The sequence below is a fragment of the Dermacentor variabilis genome, chromosome 3 (genome assembly GCF_050947875.1).
Source record: "Dermacentor variabilis isolate Ectoservices chromosome 3, ASM5094787v1, whole genome shotgun sequence".
Lineage (NCBI taxonomy): Eukaryota > Metazoa > Arthropoda > Arachnida > Ixodida > Ixodidae > Dermacentor > Dermacentor variabilis.
The window spans coordinates 216,706,814-216,722,767 of record NC_134570.1 but is presented as its reverse complement, the minus strand read 5'-3'; the positions used below and the strand labels follow the sequence as shown (position 1 = coordinate 216,722,767).

At 46.2% G+C, this 15,954-nt stretch overlaps 1 long non-coding RNA gene across 1 annotated transcript; it reads left to right on the top strand.

Moving 5' to 3' along the window:
- Positions 1-6,824: 6,824 nt before the first annotated feature.
- On the top strand, positions 6,825-8,142 carry LOC142574421 (uncharacterized). Its single transcript, XR_012826529.1, has 5 exons — positions 6,825-6,938; positions 7,074-7,137; positions 7,210-7,301; positions 7,375-7,533; positions 8,099-8,142. It is a non-coding gene; the product is annotated as an uncharacterized LOC142574421 (long non-coding RNA).
- Positions 8,143-15,954: the final 7,812 nt, after the last annotated feature.

Sequence of the window (15,954 nt, the reverse complement as noted above, 5' to 3'; positions counted from 1 at the left end):
TTCATAAGGCACTATGTAGCGAGAGAGGAGCTTCTGGGAAAGGCCGACCCGACGATATGGTGGCCAGAGGAGCACCCAAGCACCTGATGCAAACTTAACATCGCGATGGCAGCGGTCGTAACGCTCTTTTTGTATATGCTTCGAGTCTAATAAACGAGATCGGGTGACTTGACGTGCCATGTGAGCGCGATCGATGACTTCACGAGCGTACTCACTCGCGGTGATCGTTGGAGACCTACATCGACAGCATCCCTGTGATTCTTCGGTTGAGACATTCCGTAAGACCGTTCGTTTGTGGGGCGGGGGTGCCAGGCGAGGGAGGAGGGGCGTCCTTCTCCGGCGGCTGCTAGGGTGCCTCGATGTCTTTCTCACCCGCAACTCGGTACCGAGACAACCATGGCCGCCATTTTGTAGCGATGCATTATGCCTTATTCTACGCTATTCTTATCATCAACCACACACGGCCGCCTGATCCCGTTGATAATGTTGGCAGATCGTCGCTCTGACCACTGGCCAAGCGCGAAAATTCTGAAAAAGCGTAGAATCGGAAAAGGCATCGCTACAAAATACCGGCCATGGCGTCTACTACGGCATTGGCCACGCTAATCGCGGAATCCCTATAGTAGACGCCTTTGGTGGACGCCGTAGGGACGCGTTGCCAGCGCTCGTGTGTCTTGAAAGCGATCTCGCGACGTGGCCCAAGTGCCCGCCCGCGCAGGCCTCGTCTTCAAGGCGATCTGCGATGTTTGCAGATTGCGCGTAGTGCCGGTAGCTACGTATTCTCCGTGCTTTCGACGGTTCGTTCGCATTGAAACGATAGATGCATGAAGGTCAATTCGCTCGGCGCTGCCCCCCCAAGCAACCCTAGCCGACTGCCGATGATTGGCCCATTGCTGGGAAATAGTCGGCAGCCGGCTTCACTGGCCTCCCGACTTCCGAAAACAGTCGGCCCGACGCCTCCTTCCAGCTACATCGGCACGCGGCCGGCCGCGCGGGCTGGGCCTCCGTCAGAGCACGACTGAACGCCGAGCGCGCCAAACGCTCGTCGGTGCGACAAGCCGGCAATGCATCGGGCCGGCTTTAGTTGCCGACTGAACTTTGGCTCCACGTATATTTTTTTTTTGGACAGCATAAAATGTATTGCACTAAGTAGACAACTACAATAATAACAAGCATTTTGCATGCTGCCACAACTGATGCACACTGCCGAAGCACGAGACTGCACATCTGGACCTTTTTTTTTATATTATTTTTTTATGAGTTTGCTCGTGTTGCTGCTTGGTTTCAACTCACGTTTCGCTAAAAAGCGGCATTTTTTGTTTCTCCGCATTGGTGAAACGCTTTGCATTGCTTTTAAACTGGTTCGTTCGCAGTTGGTTTGGTTCGGCTGGGTAGGAGGTGTCTTTTTTGCATGAACCGTGGCAAGCAGAGATTATTTAAACACTCTGTGAAAAATGCAAGAAGAAAGAATGCGACCTCATTGCGAAATTTGAGCGCGAACGAACAAGCAATGTAAACGCGCATGCCTACTTCCAACGACAAGCTGATATAGCCTCTGGCGACTCGGACTAAGGGAAAAAAAAAAGTAAAGGAAAATAGTTCAGAGGCGGGGAAGAATGCGGGCAAGAAGGGAGGACCGAACCCAAGGCCGAGTAGCGTGGCCGGGTAACCGCAGTATGGAGCTAGGAGGGGAAAGAAAAAGAAGAAAGAAAAATACAAAACGTGCGCAACCAGGGAAGGCAGGCGGCGAAGCGCGGGAAACCTTTATTTTCGGTCGCTGTAGGCTGCGGGACGGACGGAAAAAACTTTAATGGAAAAAGGACCTGCGAGGTTGCCAGCCCGGGCTCAGGCCACCCGGGCATTGTGTGCGGTGAGGCATAGCCTTTCCACCGCTGCCCGGGCCCGCTGGATAGCCCATAATTGGTCGTGTAGTTCTGAGCTAGTCAGAGCGCTTAGCCATCGCTCCTCGAGAAGGTCCGGTTCTATCTTGTCCTCTACGTATACTGAACTGATCTGTGTGCACTGCCACAAGATGTGTGCCATGTCTGCGTGTTCATGTTTGCAGCTTGCAGCTTGCGTCTGGATATTGTGTTGAATTTATTCTGTTTAAGTGGACTGGGTTTTGGAACGTTCTGGTTTGCAATCTTCTCCAATCTGTTTCTTGCGACCTGTCGAGTTGTTTGTGGGGTTGTGGGTATGCTTCTCTTTGTTTCGTGTAGTGTGTCAGTATGTCGTGGTACGTGACCAGTCTGTCCCTGTCGTCTTTTATCGCTTCTTCGTCGTCGTCGCCTCCTCCGTCTTCAGGCTGCGCTTGCGGCCGAGACGCCAGCGGTGTCTGTTGTCAGTAAATTTTGAATAAACGGTGCGATCTATATCTGAGCCCAAGATGAGAAATCCAGAAACACACCCAAGGCAGCACCACAAAAGCACTTGCATGCAGAAGAATTAACATGGATGCATACGCTATAGTGCGTCGCAACAAATGTACAGTTTAATAGTAATATTTTTTTAATCAGTATAGTTTTACCTATACAGCTTTGCTTAATATAGTTATAAGTTTCTGGCTGAAAACATGTAACGGCTTACATTATGCAATATTATATATGTTTCTTTTTTCTTGTCCATCAATTGCTGCTGTCAACTTTATACGTTTTCACGTATAGCGTTTTCATATATCGCTCTTGCGCAAGAGGAAGGGCCTCCTCGACAATGGCGCCACTCCCAAAATGGCAGACTGCGCGCTGCATGCAGGCGGCCACGTAACCTATAGCTCTCATCTAAAATAAAGCTTCGTCATTACAATATATGACTCATGCCTGTACTGCCTCAGTATACGAAATCGCATCCGTCGGAAGTCTCATTGTGGATATTTTACATATGACCGTCCGGTAGATATCCCGCACTTCTAGCTGGCACATAAAAAAAAAAAAAAACAGTCGTTTGACGTGATCGAACTTTCGGTTTCCGCGTTCGAATATACATGTTTTCTGGTTTTTATATGGGGCTATGATGCACTTATGTGACAAATCGAGACCACCGAACATCCGAAATGACGTCTAATTGATAAAGACACCATAATGCATAAACGAGGTTTACGCCTAAATGAGTATTTGTAATTAATGACATAATGTAGCGAATGGGTACAACCACACACAGAGACACACGTAGCTAGAGTGCCTGAATGCTGGTGTAAGTTAACCATTGAAGTAATGAAATAACATTACTATAAAGGAGGTGTTCCTTACTTGCTGCTACCAGCGTGAGCCAGAGAAGAGGCGACACACGAGAGATGCGCACTTAATATTTGCACGAATATAGAGCATCTACATCTATATCTACATCTACTTAGGGCAGGTAGTGACGGCGGATCCGGATCATGAGACGGAAATAATCAGAAGAATAAGAATGGGCTGGAGTGCGTTTCGCAGGCAGTCCCAAATCATGAACAGCAGGTTGCCGTTATCCTTCAAGAGAAAAGTATATAATAGCTGTGTCTTACCAGCACTCACCTACGGGGCAGAAACCTGCAGGCTTACGAAAAGGGTTCTACTCAAATTGAGGACGACACAACGAGCTATGGAAAGAAGAATGATAGGTGTAACGTTAATGGATAAGAAAAGAGCAGATTGGGTGAGAGAACAAACGCTAGTTAATGACATCTTAGTTGAAATCAAGAAAAAGAAATGGGCATGGGCAGGACATGTAATGAGGAGGGAAGATAACCGATGGTCATTAAGGGTTACGGACTGGATCCCAAGGGAAGGGAAGCGTAGCAGGGGGCGGCAGAAAGTTAGGTGGGCGGATGAGATTAAGAAGTTTGCAGGGACGGCATGGCCACAATTAGTACATGACCGGGGTTGTTGGAGAAGTATGGGAGAGGCCTTTGCCCTGCAGTGGGCGTAACCAGGCTGATGATGATGATGATGATGATGAATATAGCGCAAGTTTTTTCCCCGAAATTTCGAGTCTTGGAACGCGCCTCGCATTATATTCGGGTTCGTGACATGACCATAACGTGTGCTATTTTTATTTTACTTTATCTAACGCTGACATTTCACCGTGCGCAAGAGCGCGCGAGCTGGGCGAGTTCTCACTGTTCATTTCGCGCCGCCTTTATCCTCCCGGTTTTAAACGCTCTTTGTGCCGCATCAGCATGGTTACGGCGTATTAATCGAAGCCTTGTGCAAGACGATCGGCGGTGTTGTGCAGGCGCGCCAAGCGAGCGGCCTTCGAAGTCGCCCGGAGAATCGTCGCACAGTGCCTTCGCCGTATTCGATTCTATTACGGGTATGCCTGAAGTGCTGCCTGCCGAATAACTTTGGTCGCATGGGGGGCAGAAACCGTCATCGGTGTCAAAGAAGTCAGCAGTAACAACGAGTAATTGTGCAGGCACTTGTCCTTTCACGGCATTTTGCGACGGCAGTTCGCAGTAACGAGTAATAAATTGCGCTTTGCGAGCACCCGCTTTTCTACGTCGTTTCCTGTTTCCTTGCGACATCACTTCGTGTAATATATATATATATCGCTTTTTTTTTTGTGAGACCGAAAGTCCCCTCTCATGTTATATTAGTGGTCGCGTCATTTTGTGCATATACGCTAAGCGTTTAATCGGTTTTTTAGGGACGTGCCACAAGGGACCATGCACACTGTCCGACTGCCGCTGAGCCAATTCGTATATTTAAGAAGCTGTGTTGATGCAGCTTAGTCTTGCAGAGGCCGCCAAATTTAATGTCTTGTCATCGGTCACAAGAAAAGCGAGCATAATAAAGTGACGGGGCACGAAAGGTCTTCACGAGTGGTTCAGGCAGCAATTGAACAACACTTTGAAATTGAACCTTCAGGCCATGCGTTCACACGCGCCAGTGCGTTCCGACAGTCTGCGCAGTGCTTTGAAGAAGTGAGAGGCAGCAATTTTTTTTTTGTTGCTTTTGCGTAACAAATGTTGAAGGACGAATATATATAATGACGGAATATATACCAGCTATACAAAAGCGATGACGGCGGTTCATCACACGGGGAAAAACAGCAACCATCACATACAGACGTTAGTGACACTTCATCTGGCAGTTAGATCACCTTCCGGCTAAAGGATGGTTCTGTGTTTTGTTCTGGACTGATAGAACTCTAGTAATTAGAGTGAATAATGAAATCAGAATCAAATTTATTTTCGCCATATATGCGGGTGCGCATGCAACGACCACTATTATGAGAGCAAGAGTACGTCGAGACCAGTGTGCAAATCGCAAGAAGAAGACATATCGCGTAAGTATTACATTTGCTTTACCAAAAAGCACAAGATTTCAATACTTCAAAAACCGATATGTTTGTAACACTATTGTGTCGTTCATTATTGCTTTCTTCTTTTGTAGTTAAACTATCGAGAAAATAACTATTTAAAGGGGAACAAAATTTAATCAAGTGGATATTGTATTAGACAGTTTTCGTAATAGTCATCTGAACTGCAGAAAGAGTGAAGCAAAATTGTTCGCGAACGCCGCGTTAATTGTAAACGGCCCTGTCGCAGCACAGAAAAAATCGTCAAACGAACTAAGCGGAGGCGACTCGTGGACTGTACAGTTCTAGGAAACATTTCAGTTAGATGTTTTCTCTGGGAAGGGTGAAAGAAGCGATTATACGAAGGCGAATCGTGAAGAGATGTCAAAATCTGAAATTTTTCAAGCTATTGTCGATTCGTCTAAGAATAATTAAGGCTGCATGCCAATCAATGTAAATCATAAAATGGAGCATTTCTGCTGTCGACGTGGATTTAATTGGGAAGAACTAGAGTTAGATCAAATTCTTCCAATTTTGGCTCAATTAACTAATGACGTTCAACAATCAAGCAGTTAAGAATTAATAAATTCATGGTATATCATGAGTGTTTTTTCAAGCGCCGTCTCCTGTGAAGCACATCTACCATTTTCGTGCAAAGCTCTCTGGAAAGCGTATTGACTGTGTATGCATGCGTGCACCTGTCGAACTTCGTGCACATATAGACGTGATGCTTTGACGATAAATACTTATTAAAATTCAAATTATTTATTTCTGCCTTGTAAAGGCACAGACAGCAGAGGCGCAGAAAAAGCTGCCAGATACAGATTGACAAAGCCGCAGCCCCCTTTCGCTTGGCAGAGCCTTTACAGCGACACTTTTAAAACAAAGACAATTGCACCCGGTAATAACAGGTATACAATACTGAGCAAGTACAAAAGGAAACAAATCAAGATTATACGATATTTGTACAATACTCCCAAACAAGAAAACAGAACCTACATGGTAACCTACATAGCACCCAAAGTACTGTTCGAAGCGTTGAAGAGGTCAAAATTATTGTTCACATAAGCTATATACATATTCGTATAGCGCTACCAATCCCTGCAAAATATAGAACGCAGATTTTCATTACACACACGCACGCACGCACGTGCACAGCACACACACACCAAAAGGAAACGGCAACTCGCTCACAGGAAGCGCCTGAAAAAAGAAAAATAAGGAAAAGTGTGGGGAACCGAGGTCGTCTTGGGCTGTCGCCTGTCCCTCTCCCAGAAGGTATGAAGAGGTTCTTGGAAAGCAGGGACGGGCGATTCTCTCTGTCAGCATCAGCTCCCACCAGCGAGGACGGGGCGAGAAAGCGAAACGGGGCTTTCCTTGCTGTCTATTTTTTCTTCGTCAGGCCAACGCCGCCTGCTCGCAGGGGCGCAGGTGAGTTCCTGCCAAATGGCGCGGAGGCGCAAACAGGGGCGCGAGTTGCCGCCAAATGCTAGCTCAGGATGCCAGCTCGTTCCGCGTCTCTTGGTAGACTAGTTGGTGCATTTCTGTTATCATGGACTGCGCATACAAACGCAAACTACACAAAAGTGACATGGACAAGAACAGCGCAAGCCCTTTCCAGGCAGTGGAGCCGCCGTATCTCGCCGTTCAAGATATGCGTACTCGTAAGTGGCATTTTAATTTCATGTTGTGTAATGCATGACTGTCTTTTCAAGTGAACAAAGCTCGCTTTGTATTGTGTAAATGGTTTTGCAACGTATGATAAACTCCTTGTTTTTCGGGCTTATTTTTTCTGACAGGAAGAAAAAAAAAGAGGCTTTACATGAGAACGGATCAAGCGTTCGAGAGTTGGGACAGGGAAATGTGAGACGTACTTTCATGCATATATTTCTAATATTATTTTTTCGTCTTGTATTTTCGTTAATTTTTCTCTAGGAAACACTGGAACGACACTGCTTAAATTGAAGCACAGTGTGCGAATGACCTGCTACGCTCGGAACTGTTATCACCATTCGGGAAGAAATCGGGTAAGACGCTTGTCTGGTTGTTATTGCGGAAAAGTCATAATTAATTAGAAGTTGCTTTCGTTCCTTCCCACAGATGAAAAAACATAACTGTAAATACCTGTATGATATACGTCTGGTGCATTGCAGGCAAGAATGGATTGTGTGTGGCGCGCTTCACCGCATGTGGACTAGAGTAGATCTAGGAACATCAGACAAGAAGACACGTATGTGAAACCCTGCGGATAGCCCATATGTAAGTTCTTCCTCAATTTTTCTTTTGTTGCATTTTCGTAGTTTACGTGTAATACTTTGTCACCGCGGTCTCGACGTTGTGTATACCTATACATTTGTCTCGTGGCAGTCTGCGTGCTATTTTGTTTGTGCAAATATGTGTTGTATTCATTTATCGCGCTGCCTGGATGTTTCTTTTTTTTTCGCTGATATTCCGACCAAAGTCAGTAAACCTATCATTCCTGTCCTCATGTTTCCTTGGGCGGCTCTAAAGCGTATCTTAGAGGAATATTTAGCTTCAGATTCCCGCATGGAACAGACGGTGAGTGACATGCGGTGTTTTCTTTTTAGAGAAACTATGTATTCATGTTTAATATTTGGTTGATTTTCATTTTGTCATTCATACAATACCGCAGCCATATGCCATTCTGTCATAGAACGTTGTTTCTAGATATATTTGTTTTATGTGGTTAAAACATTTAAAACGAGAGCGATCATATTTCTTATCCTGACCATTATTTTTTACAGGCCACGATAACCACGTATTTGGATGTCTGGTTTAACTCTACGTGCGCTGGTTCGTGCAGGTGAACTTTTTTTCCAGATACGGAGGAACGGACACCGGTCGTGCCATGAGCACTATTCTGCAGGGCATACTTACAAATGAAGCTGCACTGCAGTTCAGCTGGAAAGGGTCGCAGGGGACGAAGCACGCCTTCGTGAAGCTCATGGCCATCACGAATCTCGTTCTAAGTAAGAAATATTGCATAACAATCAGCTTTCTAGTGCACGTTGCGAACATCGGTACCAACTGCATGCTTAGTTTTTTTTTTTTCTTCATTCAAACAAGCTGCTGCTTATTGCATCTTGCTGCGTCCAGTATTAGCACTTTCTTTAATAAAATAATGCCGTAATAAGTGAGTTCTACTTGCGGCGTCCATATTTTGCCACTGCTTTTGAGGAGTTTGTTTTGCTTCACCATATAATATATGCTGTATATGCTGTTTCTGCTTTAACCCATGTATGCTAACTGTTTTCTGCAAAACATAGACCTATCATCGTTGCCATCATGTCAGCAAGTATATGTATCATGCCATAAGCTTCCCCTCTTGCCTCTCCAGACATTTACCTATTCACCTCCTTGTGCCGCTTGGCGCTCCGGGCTTCGGCGCGTTCTTTGTCTCCGCGTTTCAACTTGGCTGTTTCATACAGTGCTCACGGGAAGCAACAAGGCCTATCGTGGTGTAAATAGCCGCGCTACCTATAGACACAGTAGCCACTGTGTATGCGTGTTTTGTTATGGTTCCGTGTTCAGTTCCCCCTATTGCTAACGACATATAAATTACCAACTATCCGGTACTTACACGATTTGTGTCATCCAGCCACTCTTCCTGACAGCTTCGATACTGATTTGCACGTCCCTGATATTGCTTTGTTGTCGTTTCTTTAATGTTTCGTGAATATCTGGCTTATGAACTTTTTGATTGTTTCACTTCTTCAAATGGAATGCGACTCACCAACTGAACTATAAAGCGGGGGCAGCTTTCTTATATGTGCCGCTTTATTGCAGCATCTGTGAGGAGCACCTTCCCTGACGCTTCACTGGCATCAGTGGCTGGAGTCGCAAAACGCTGGTTAGTTGGAGCAGCTGACAGGGATGGAGGCCAGAACGAAAGAAGGCGCCGTGACCCCGCTTCAAGCCCACCATGAACTAGTGTTTGAAACTTGTGAACGTGTGGGTGTATATATCCAATTTAAGACAAATACAAGAAATAAAGACCTGTATAAGAATCTTTTGCCTGGCATTTATGTGGCATGAAAAGTACAAAAAAGCGTTCGCTTTCGTGTGGTACTTTTCTATGCCGGCCACTACACAAGCATGATGCATGATGCGCATGCATGATGCAAAAGCTACGATTATTAGGGGCGTCAAAAGCAACGTCGGCTTTCAGCACCGGGCCGGTGCAATGCCGACCATTATTGTCGTCAGGGCCATGGCTGGCCCGCGTGTGGCATGCGCTCGGCTGCGTTGGACAAATAGAATGGCCTTACGGCTGGCCGACTGACTACGTACCTAAAACCTTGGTAGGCCCTCGTATGGGACGCCGTCGGCCAAGTCGGCCACAGTGGTCGGGCCTAGATCGATTGCCGACGATCGGCCGACGTTAGGCCAATGTCAATCCCCAAAGCTGGGCCGGCCTTGGTTGCCGAAGTCGGGCCAACCGTTTTGCAGTCGGCCGGAGACGTCGGGCCGACTTTTTGCCACGGACTTTTTGTTGGTTGGGCAAGCAACCCTAGCCGACTGCCGATGATTGGCCCATTGCTGGGAAATAGTCGGCAGCCGGCTTCACTGGCCTCCCGACTTCCGAAAACAGTCGGCCCGACGCCTCCTTCCAGCTACATCGGCACGCGGCCGGCCGCGCGGGCTGGGCCTCCGTCAGAGCACGACTGAACGCCGAGCGCGCCAAACGCTCGTCGGTGCGACAAGCCGGCAATGCATCGGGCCGGCTTTAGTTGCCGACTGAACTTTGGCTCCACGTATATTTTTTTTTTGGACAGCATAAAATGTATTGCACTAAGTAGACAACTACAATAATAACAAGCATTTTGCATGCTGCCACAACTGATGCACACTGCCGAAGCACGAGACTGCACATCTGGACCTTTTTTTATATATTATTTTTTTATGAGTTTGCTCGTGTTGCTGCTTAGTTTCAACTCACGTTTCGCTAAAAAGCAGCATTTTTTGTTTCTCCGCATTGGTGAAACGCTTTGCATTGCTTTTAAACATTCGCAGCTGGTTTGGTTCGACTGGGTAGGAGGTGTCTTTTTCGCATGAACCGTGGCAAGCAGAAATACTAATTAAACACTCTGTGAAAAATGCAAGAAGAAAGAAGGCGACCTCATTGCGAAATTTGAGCGCGAACGAACAAGCAATGTAAACGCGCATGCCTACTTCCAACGACAAGTTGGCGACTCCGACTAAGGGAAAAAAAGCAAAGGAAAATAGTCCAGAGGCGGGGAAGAATGCGGGCAAGAAGGGAGAACCGAGCCCAAGGCCGAGTAGCGTGGCCGGGTAACCGCAGTATGTAGCTAGGAGGGGAAAGAAAAAAAGAAAGAAAAATACAAAACGTGCGCAACCAGGGAAGGCAGGCGGAGAAGCGCGGGAAACTTTTCGGCCGCTGTACGCTGCGCTTGCGGCCGAAAAGCCAGCGGTGTCTCGTCAGTAAATTTTGAATGAACGGTGCGATCTATCTGAGCCCAAGATGAGAAATTCAGAAACGCACCCAAAGCAGCACCACAAAAGCACTTGCATGCGGAAGAAATAACATGGATGCATACGCTATAGTGCGTCGCAACAAATGTACAGTTTAATAGTAATATTTTTTTAATCAGTATAGTTTTACCTATACAGCTTTGCTTAATATAGTTATAAGTTTCTGGCTGAAACCATGTAACGGCTTACATTAGGCAATATTATATAGGTTTCTTTTTTCTTGTCCACCAATTGCTGCTGTCAACTTAATACGTTTTCACGTATAGCGCTTTCATATATCGCTCTTGCGCAAGAGGAAGGGCCTCCTCGACAATGGCACCACTTCCCAAAATGGCAGACTGCGCGCTGCATGCAGGCGGCCACGTAACCTATAGCTCTCATCTAAAACAAAGCTTCGTCATTACAATATATGACTCATGCATGTACTGCCTCAGTATACGAAATCGCATCCGTCGGAAGTCTCATTGTGGATCTTTTATATATGAACGTCCGGTAGATATCCCGCACTTCTTCTAGCTGGCACATATACGAAAAACAGTCGTTTAACGCGATCGAACTTTTAGTTTCCGCTTTAGAATATACATATTTTCTGGTTTTTATATGGGGCTATGATGCACTATCGAGCTCAATGTCAGCTACAACGCGAATGCGCGTGGTAAAACGGTCGTGCGAAGTAGCTCGTACTGAGCGCGATGGTACGTGACAAATCGAGACCATCGAACTTCCGAAATGACGTCTAATTGATAAAAGCATATACCATAATGCATAAACAGAGATTTACGCCTAAATGAGTATTTGTAATTAATGACATAATGCAGCGAATGGGTACAACCACACGCAGAGAGACACGTACCTGGAGTGCCTGAATGCTGGCGTAAGTTGACCATTGAAATAATGAAATAACATTACTATAAAAGGAGGTGTTCTTTACTAGCTGCTACCAGTGTCACCGCCTATAGGAGAGGTTGTGCCGCGTGAGAGGACGTCAGCCAGAGAAGAGGCGATACACGAGAGATACGCACTTAATATATTTGGCTCCCCCCTCCCCCCCCCCCCGAAATTTCGAGCCTTGGAACGCGCCTCGCATTATATTTGGGTTCGTGACATGAACATAACGTGTGCTATTGTTCTTCTACTTTATCTAACGAAGACATTTCACCGTGCGCAAGAGCGCGCGAGCTGGGAGTTCTCACTATTCATTTCGCGTCGCTTATCCTCCCTGTTTAAAACGCTCTTTGTGCCGCATCAGCATGGTTACGGCGTATTAATCGAAACCTTGTGCAAGACGATTGGCGGCGATGTGCAGGCGCGCCAAGCGAGCGGCCTTCGAAGTCGCCCTGAGGATCGTCGCACAGTGCCTTCGCCGTATTCGATTCTATTACGGGTATGTCTGAAGTACTGCCTGCCGAATAAGTTTGGTCGCATGGGGGGCAGAAACCGTCATCGGTGTCAAAGAAGTCAGCAGTAACAACGAGTAATTGTGCAGGCACTCGTCCTTTCACGGCATTTTGCGACGGCAGTTCGCAGTAACGAGGAATAAATTGCGTCTTGCGAGCACCCGCTTTTATACGTCGTTTCCTGTTTCCTTGCGGCATCACTTCGTGTAATATATATATTTGTAGTTTTTAGTGACCAGGTCATTTTGTGCATATATGCTAAGTGTTTAATTGGTTTTTCAGTGACGTGCCACAAGGGGCCATGCACATTGTCCGACGGCCGCTGAGCCAATTCGTATATTTAAGAAGCTGTGTTGATCTTGCCGAGGCCGACAAATTTAATGTCTTGTCATCGGTCACAAGAAAAGCGAGCACAATAATGTCACACGGCGCGAGAAGCCTTCACCAGTGGTTCAGCCAGGAATTTATACTTTGAAATTGAGCCTTTAGGCCACGCGTTCAGACGCGCCAGTGCATTGCGACAGGCTGCGCAGTGCTTCAAACAAGTGAGTGGCAGAAATATATATATATATATATATATATATATATATATATATATATATATATATATATATATTGCGTAACAACTGTTGACGAACGAATGATGACGGAATATAGAGCAGCTATACAAAAGCGATGACGGCGGTTCGTCACACGGGGGAAAAAAGCAATCATCACATACAGACGTCAGTGACAGTTCATCTGGCTGTTAGATAAACTTCCGGCTAAAGGATGTGGTCCTGTGTTTTGTTCTGGACTGATCGAACAATAGTAATTGGAGTGAATTATGAAATCAGAATGAAATTTATTCTCGCTATACATGCAGGTGCGCATGCAATGACCACTATTATGAAAAAAAGTTAGTGGAGACCAACGTGGAAGTAGGAGGAAGAATACATGTGGCGGAAGTATTACATTTCCTTTACGAAAAATCACAAGATTTCAATGCTTCGAAAACGTATATGTTTGTAACACTATTACATCGTTCATTATTGCTTTCTTTCTTTTTCTAGGTGTATACTATCGAGAAAATAACTATTTAACGGGGAACAAAATTTAATCAAGTGGATATTGCATTAGACAGTTCTCGTAATATTCATCTCAACTGCGGAAAGAGTCAAGCAAAATTGTTCGCGAACGGCGTGTTAATTGTAAACGGCCCTGTCGCAGCACAGTAAAAATGGTCACACGATCTCAGCGCAGGCGACTCGTGGACTGTGCAGTTCCAGGAAACATTTCAGTTGGATGTTTTCACTTTGGAAGGTGAAAGAAGAGATTATACGAAGCCGAATTGTGAAGAGATGTCAAAATCTGCAATTTTTGTAGCTATTGTCGATTCGTCTAAGAATAATTGAGGCTGCATGCCAATCAATGTAAATCATAAAATGGAGCATTTCTGCTGTCGACGTGGATTTAATTGGGAAGAACTAGAGTTAGATCAAATTCTTCCAATTTTTGCTCAATTAACTAATGACATTCAGCAATCAAGCAGTTAAAATTAATAAATTCATGGTATATCATGAGTGTTTATTCAAGCGTCTTCTCCTGTGAAGCATATCTACCATTTTCGTGCACAGCTCCCTGGAAAGCGTATTGACTGTGTACGCATGCACGCACATATCGAACTTCGTGCACTTATAGACGAGATGCTTTGACGACAAATATTTATTAAAATTCAAATTATTCATTTCTGCCTTGGAAAGGTACAGATAGCGGAGGCGCAGAAAAAGCTGTCAGATACAGATTGACAAAGCCGCAGCCCTCTTTCTCTTGGCAGACGATACTTTTAAAACAAAGATAATTGCACACGGTGATAACAGGTATACATTAATGAGCAAGTAAAAAAGGAAACAAAACAAGATTGTACAATATTTATACGATACTCCCAAAAAAGAAAACAGAACCTACATGCTAACCTACATAGCACCCAAAGTACTGTTCGACGCATTGAAGAGGTCAAAATTATTGTTCACATAAGCTATATACATATTCGTATAGCGCTACCAATCCCTGCAAAATATAGAACGCAGATTTTCATTACACACACGCACGCACGCACGTGCACAGCACACACACACCAAAAGGAAACGGCAACTCGCTCACGGGAAGCGCCTGAAAAAAGAAAAATAAGGAAAAGTGTGGGGAACCGAGGTCGTCTTGGGCTGTCGCCTGTCCCTCTCCCAGAAGGTATGAAGAGGTTCTTGGAAAGCAGGGACGGGCGATTCTCTCTGTCAGCATCAGCTCCCACCAGCGAGGACGGGGCGAGAAAGCGAAACGGGGCTTTCCTTGCTGTCTATTTTTTCTTCGTCAGGCCAACGCCGCCTGCTCGCAGGGGCGCAGGTGAGTTCCTGCCAAATGGCGCGGAGGCGCAAACAGGGGCGCGAGTTGCCGCCAAATGCTAGCTCAGGATGCCAGCTCGTTCCGCGTCTCTTGGTAGACTAGTTGGTGCATTTCTGTTATCATGGACTGCGCATACAAACGCAAACTACGCAAAAGTGACACGGACAAGAACAGCGCAAGCCCTTTCCAGGCAGTGGAGCCGCCGTATCTCGCCGTTCAAGATATGCGTACTCGTAAGTGGCATTTTAATTTCACGTTGTGTAATGCATGACCGTCTTTTTCAAGTGAACAAAACTTGCTTTGTATTGCGTAAATGGTTTTGCAACGTAGAATAAACTCCTTGTTTTTTTTTTGTTTTGTTTTTTTCTGACAGGAAGAAAAAAAAAAGAGGCTTTATATGAGAACGGATCAAGCGTTCGAGAGTTGGGACAGGGAAATGTGAGACGTACTTTCATGTATATATTAACGCGATAGCGTTAAGGAGCTCGTGTCGCAGAAAAGCCGGTGTCGTCGGCGTCGGCGTCGGTGTCGGCGTCGGCGTCCGCGGCGTTGGCCGTGAGCGATAAATCACGGCAGGCACTTCATAAATAAAAAGCAACTTCCAAGATGGGCTGGGTGGGAATCGAACCAGGGTCTCCGGAGTGTGAGACGGAGACGTTACCACTGAGCCACGAGTTTTTTTTTTTCTTTATTCTTTATTCGATGCTTCAAAGCGGTACAAAAGCGCCTCTAGTGAACGCGGTGTTGCCTTAGAAACGAGCTGTTTCTAAGGCTCAGGCGTGCGTCGCTTGCTTAGGCGCACATTTCGTTGTCGCGCGGAACGCTGCGTTGCTCGACGCTGACCGCGTCCGATGCGGGGCGCGTAGTCGCTGCGCCGTAGCCCATTGTCTTACACCCCTTGGCGGGTCGACGGGAACGCTGTCGCGTTCCGCTCTTGAAGGCGAAGCTTAAGCGTCCTCCAATTTTTTCTAATATTATATTTTCGTCTTGTAAGCGTGACATATTTTCCTTAATTTTTTTCTCAGGAAACACTGGAACGACAATGCTTAAATTGAAGCACAGTGTGCGAATGACCTGCTACGCTCGGAACTACGTCGGCCCGCATGCAGTGTGCACTCGGCCACGTCGGCTACAGTGGTCGGGCCACTTGCCGGCGGTCGGCGGACGTGAGGCCAGCGTCAGTCCCCGACGCCGGCCATCCATCGGGCGCCGAGGTCGGGCCGACCGTTTTGCAGTCGGCCAGAGACGTCGGGCCGATATTGTAACGGAGTCTTTTGGGTGCCGCCATTCCTCACTCCAAAATTTTTGAGAGAGAGCTTCCGTGCTCATTCGAGCGAGATGCGTCCATATTTACTTGTGCACGCATAACACCATGCTGGCTAATTTAGTA